The following is a 6,940-nucleotide window of genomic DNA, read 5'->3' as shown; positions in this document are numbered from 1 at the left end:
GTTATCGGTATACTTTTCGTTTGTACAAATTTCGGTTTCGTTTGCCCCTTAGAACGGAGTGATATCAAAAGTTTTATTTTTTTTTGGGTGGGGGGCTTGGGATTACCCCGCGAAAAAGAGGGGAGAAGGGGGGATATCTGGGACTTGGTCTCAGGGGCCTTTCACATGTGTTGTTTGCGAGACGTTTCGATGTGGCGCGGTGTGAAAGTTGTAAGCTCCGCCAGACGAGAGCCAACATATAGTATTGTTTGTGGCCACTGTTTCTGTTTCTTCTGCCCCATTGTTGTTGTTGTTGTTGTTGCTGCTGTTTCCGAGATTTTTCGGCCAGAGGAAGAGCGCAAATGTTGGAGCGAGTGGGCAATAGAGCTGCGTGTGCGTCTGCGGGAAGTTCATTCACATTTGCACTCATTACGCGGCCAACGTCGATTTTGACGTCGCTGCTTTGCTTTTGCTGCCCCCGCACGAAATCTAGAAATTTACGCTGCCCCAAAGTGTAGGCGCCATCTGCCGGGCGATCTTGGCCAAATATGTTCAATACAAAATTGCATTTGTAATCATAGAAAATTTTACAATTTTAATTGACCTAGTTGACATGATCTTATTAACTAAATGAGCATAGGTGTAAAATGGAAACTCTGTAACCTTTTTAAACACAAAACAAATTTTTTAACAAATTCTTTTAACAGTAAGGCATTAAATGCTTTAACTTATTATGAAGGTTAGTTTCAGCCAATATTATTTAGAACTTACATATATAAAGCAAAACACCAATTACCTAACCGTTAGTGGTAAGTGGTAAAAAATTTACTCTCTCGCTCTTACTTTGTTTTTTAAATAAAAATCTCAGAACTTAAAATGTGATTGCATAAATATGTTACCAATAAAATTGAATCTTTAATGGAAAAGTTGTTACTTTAGTCATTTCAGTTGAAATAGTCAATGTATCTATTAAAATAAGGGATATACCAGTTGTTGTTCTACTAGAAAATATTGCGGTTGCCTATTTACACGTCAATTAAATCCGGCTTGGCTCGAACCCTTGACCCCTGACATCCGTAACCCCCGACCCCCTTCTCTTACCCCAAAGATGACGATTAGCGGGCACGCTTTTCATCACGTTGCCGTTTACAGGTGTCCGGGATTGATTGCCACGGCTAAGTCCAAACAATTGTTGCTCCCCGTCGTCTGGCGTTCGTTATTCGTTTGTGTGTCATGTAATAGGCACAGCGGTAATGTGACTTTCGAGTGCCCAGAGCTCCCCCTTTTGCCATCGTTTCCAGCCGAGGCAACGTGCCTGGGGCCATTCAATGTTTATCGTTCGAATGGTGTAAGCAGCGAACCCACCAACCCACCAACCCACCGACCCACCAAAACAACACCCAAGCCGCCCAACCACCAACCACCAACCACCACCACCCCCCGCAGGTGGGCCGTCAAACGCTCAGTAGGCCAGCCTCAAAATCGCTTCAAACCCGCTGTCACGTTTGCCGCTCACGTTTTCCCAGCAGCGCTGCTTCAAACAGGTTGCATGTTGCATCGGGGTCTGTGTGCCAGCGTAACACTTGGGAAATGGGGTTTACCTGGTCGTTGGTGGAGGGGAGGGGTGTGGGCATGGTTGTTCAGGGGGGTGATGGGCATTCACGACCTGATTGGCGGGCTCTCTCAACTCTGGTGACGTCCACCGTTGCTGTGGTAATCGTCATGTGGCCTGTTTACTCACGTTGCAACTCGGCCTGGCCAGAAGGAAAAACCAACAGCGGCAGTAACAAAAAAAAGAAACAGAAACAGAGACAGAGAAACATAAATATAAACATAAGCCCATCCATTGCAGGCGGGAAAAGTGGGTGTCCATATCCATATAATCCGTTGACGCGCTTTTCGAGGTCAAGTTGGCCAAAGCGTCATGGAAAATTTACCCCCGAGCTAGCTGAGATTTGCTCGGAAGCTCGGAAAATTTCCAGAAGTATTTGGATGATCAAAGATGTTTCGAATTAAATCTTATAAAAATGTATTACAAAAAAAAAAGATAAAATTAAATACATTAAAAAAAAAATTAAAACGAAAAGACTTAGAAGATAAAATCTTTAGAATTTTGATTTTTGGTTATTTGAAAAACACTTCACTTCACTTGTATGTAAAGCAAACAAAAAGAAGAGAATCGCAAATTGTGAATCGTTGCATGTTATATTTAACTTTAAAATTATCAGTTTATTGAAAGGTTTCCAAAATTATTTTATATGTAGTGTTTCAAAAAAACTAAATTCTTTGAATCCTTTGCCACCTCAGCTAATCTATTTCGGTACCAGTTCAAAAATGGCTATAAGAATGCCAGATTGGTTAATGCACAGCTAAAATTGCGCACAAATATTAAAACAAATATATTTGTCTTTTGTCCAGCAATTCGTACTTCATAGGTCGCTAAAACAAAATAAACTTTTGCACTTGACAAGTATATATTTACTCTCTGTAATCAAACAAAAAGCAGCGAAATCGCATTGTGATAATTACATAATCAGCGCGACTTGAGACAGTCCAGAACAGAACAAAGAACGAATCAGAATGTAAGTCAACATTCAATAATAAATTAAAAATATATTATTTTAATGCAGATTTCATCATGCATGCAGTCGCATTTATTATATAAGAATGTGAGTGTTTACCTTTTATACGGAGGGTATAGTCGAATGAAACTTTATGTTTAAAATTATTTCTTTATTAGCAGTATCCTTGTATACATATTTTAAGGCCAAATTCAAATTTAATAAATATTTTTAAATACAATTTATAAATATAATTTTTAATGACCCTAGATAATAAATGGAATTACTTAATTTAATAGCGTGGACTTTAATCGTCTGTAACAGACCCGTTTATCTTCGGTTTCAAGTGCATTTCCTAGAAATTTTTTTTCCCAAATGACCTATACCAAGATTAGAAACAATAGTCAACAAAACCAGACTATAGTATGTGTTTTACCGGTCATTATATACTCTTTATTCTGTGAATATTGTTTTTAATTTTAGTGCAGTTAACGATTATAATTAGGTATTATAGGGTCTATCATAAAATATATTCGTTAAAGAGTCCCATATTTTATAAAGTTTTTTGATGCCTCTATAAATTTAGTAAAGTAACGAGTCTTTAAAATGGCTAAAGGCATGATCCTCTTCAACTTAAATTGCTTACCTTTTTTAAAGACTTTTTTGTTATTACAGAGTATCACCTAAGTCAACTAATTCCCATTCTAATGGGTATGTTCTACCGTAAGAATTACATACTGTGACAATTACAACTACAATTACAGCAGCGGCACAAATGCCGCGAGCACGTTGCCAAGTAACAACAAAAACCTTTGGAGAATTGTAATCAATGCAATGTGCAAACAAAATACTTGCGAAGATTTGCATTTTTTTCTATTGGGATTTCACCCCCCGCGAGCCACACACATAGATGGTATTATGGAAAAAATAATATTTTGATTGCAAGGGAGCTGGACCAGGGAGCATTACAGTGGTACTTCTTTAAAATTTACTGAAACATACCTTGAAATATCAAAAAAGTCCACAACGAATTTATTTTCTGCTGCAATATGTATCACATATTCGTGATGTTACGTATACTTAACATTACTTATACGCAATATTACGCATACGCATCTACGTTTTTAAGGGTAAGAATGGATAATATATTTTTGTTCGACTTCGTTGTGGTCATTAACTTAAGAGCAATTTTATTTTAGAAAAAAATAAAAAGTATTTGTATTTAAATAACATATTTTGAAAGTACTTGTGTTTAGGATATAGTGTTATTTTTAAAATTTAAAATTCCAAAAAAAGATAAAAGCCTTTTGTCTTTGAAAGTAAATATGTGAAAAGAGCCAGCTGATGACAACATAAACCATTTGGAAATATCTTTTAAAGTTTATCCTTAATAATCGTTTCTTTTATGACTTATTAGATAGGACAAATTGGGGAATGACCACTGTAGCATCTTGGCAATGCTAGAAACAAACGCAATAAGTGGAAAACACGTTAATTTCCATTTGGTTTGCGTAGCCGACTCAAGTCGCCAACATGTGAGCCGTCGCAGGCCGGCTGTTCGGGAGCGTTGCACTAGCCACCAGCTGCCTCACATTCCGCGACACGTGACCGCTCCGCCGCCGACTCGATTCTCGAACGTCGAACGTCGTCGATTGTTGAGCGTCCAGCGGCGAGAAGCGAGCGTTGAGCGTCAAGTCAGCAGCGCGCACGCCACGCCTCTGGGGCTATGAAAAAATATAAAAATAGCGTTGCTATAACTTGACTGCTGATGCAGTAAGGTGGGGTTTTCTAGGGGGTTTGGGGCTGGGGTTGGTAGACCAAGTGTTTCGTAACCGCTTGTGGCTTTCTGTTGCACTTTTCACTCCCCAACTGATTACCGCTAAGGAACCCTCAACGTACATATGTCCGAACAAACCATAGATGAGTGTTTCGATTGCCTGGGTCAAAAACTCAGTATACAGACTTTCGATAAGGGCCCCACAATATATATATATTTGCATACTGATAATGGCGATTATATAGTATGGGGTATGAGTATGGTGTATGGGGTATCCCACAGGGGTTGGTCGGGGGTCTGAGCCCTCAGTCGCGGATGTGACTACGATTGGTTGCTACACGTGAATCGGGCGGCTCACGTGGATATTGCGTAGTGATCGCGTAATTTGGATTTGCTCATGATCAACAGCAATCAGGGAGCTGTAAACTGTGAACTGGAATGGAAGCTGGACAGATTGCGAAGTGGAAAACCAGAATGCACCAGTTCAATGGGACCCTGGTGTCAGTCGTTAATTAGAAAATTGTAATTTCTTACGGCAATAGTTTCGTTTATAAAGGCCTATTAAGCTAATGATTGTTTCATGCTAAGCAAATTAATTTATATATTTTAAAAACCACCATATGCTATAAAGGCCTACCAAACAAATGGTTAGTTCTTGCTAAAATAAACTAATAATATCAGATATATATAAAGGTCTTATTAAGGTCTAAAGTTTTTTTCTGTTTTATGGTATGGAACCAAAAAGTAATAATTATGTATGCATACTACTCATACTATTGTACATTACTAAATTCCTTATCTAGTTAAGTAATGTGTTACAATTTTATGTGAACTCATTTTACTCCAAAGTGTATATTTTTTCTAATCTTACTACTTGTAACAGTTCCAATGAATGTAACACTTAAGTAATATTACTGGCAGTTCAGCATAAAACTCCAGAGCTTTACATAATGAATACAAAATGCAGCGATAAAATGTTTGCCCCTCTCTAATAATAGCCTAGAAAATCTTGAGAAGATAAAGGGCAGTTTATGTGTTGCACTTTATCAGCATTTAGTTCTTTTAATTTCTTTTTCTGTCCAGTTTTCTATAGCACCCATATTACAAGAGGGTGCAATGTAAATGGTCTAATAGCATTTTGTAATCACTTTTCTGTACTTCATAATGCGAATTCAAAAGAATTTATTGTTTCAGTTCGACTCATTGTTTGTTCCGCATTGGTGTTTTAGTGCCCGGTGACTAGAAACTTGCATAATACTTTATCTCCCGACCTTACTTTTTACCCCCAGTTGTTCGCCGGTGTTTATGTGTAGAACTGTTCTGTTGTTATTGTTTCTTTGTTTTTTTTGAACTGCAACTAAGTTGATAGTGTCCGTGGATCGTCTCCTTCCATTTTGATAACCGTATCGCAGCGTTAAGTGCTTAATGATGACTTATATAAGCGGTCGAGTCGTTTTGTAATGGCTCACCAGACAGTTTGGTGGCTGCAAAGATATCGAACTGTTCATGTATTTATTTAGTCGAGGCATTCAAAGTTTCAAAGCCACGTGATCCATCGATCCGCCTGTTGGGTTTTTAATAGGATTTTTTTAATTATATGCAGAGCTACGGAAGTTCAATAGTTACTACTTGGTATATGTACATACATAATATATTTAACCGAACAAAAAGTTTTTAGTCTGTTTTGAGAATTTACCTTATCTGGAATTGCGCGCAAACAAAGCAGGGGAAACACACAAATTTTTTTTTGGTTTTGGGGTAAGGTGGTAAAGTCTTAGACTTTTAATAATTCTTTCTTTTGTGGCTTATCTGAACTTAAACTTTTAAAATATAAAATACTAGCAATGCAGGTCTTCCTTACAAAGAATAAATATATTAAAAAATTAAAATTATTATTTGCTTTTCAAAAATCTGCTATGATATGCCTATTAAAATAACCAAAAAAAATTGCTTTACTTTTTAAGTAATTCATTTTACAAATATGCTTTGTAATAAATACAATTTTAATTACCGACATAAATCTTTTAAGACCCATAACAAAAAGGTATTGCATAAGCATTTTTAACATCAGTCTCCCCAACTCCCCAGCAATTTGCATGTGTGTATGTAAATGCATTCTCGATTATTAATAATGTGCTGGTTTGGTTTCTCTGAATATTTTGTGTAAGACGCTTGCGTCATCAAGCCAACTGGTACGGAGAATCGCAATCAGAATGGGAATAAGAATCGGAATCGAAATCAGACTCACGCGGCCAAAGCACCTCAGTCACCTTACGTGTGTGTGTCTCTGTGTGTGCGCGAGTGTTTGAGCGTCAAGAGCGACGCCCCCCGCCTGAAACCCCACCCCGCCCCCTACCACCACGCAACAGGCAATCACGTTCTAGTTTCAAATGTGCAGCTCAAACGATTTTTTTTTAGATTGCCCACTGATTACTCAACAACGGCAATGTGATCGCTTGCAACTAGAACGTTGGAAGGTTCGAAGTTGCGACGAGAGAAATTTCACTTTTACTACAGGCGGCCGCATCGAACGTGTTCGAGGCAACAAGTTCGGTCGCGTGTATCGGATGCGTGTAGCCACAACGTGACCGTCGAGCAGCTCGGCGGAGAAATGCTTTTACAA

This window comes from Drosophila elegans, unplaced genomic scaffold (genome assembly GCF_018152505.1).
Source record: "Drosophila elegans isolate 14027-0461.03 unplaced genomic scaffold, ASM1815250v1 contig_814, whole genome shotgun sequence".
NCBI lineage: Eukaryota > Metazoa > Arthropoda > Insecta > Diptera > Drosophilidae > Drosophila > Drosophila elegans.
Note: the sequence above shows the minus strand (reverse complement) of the source record.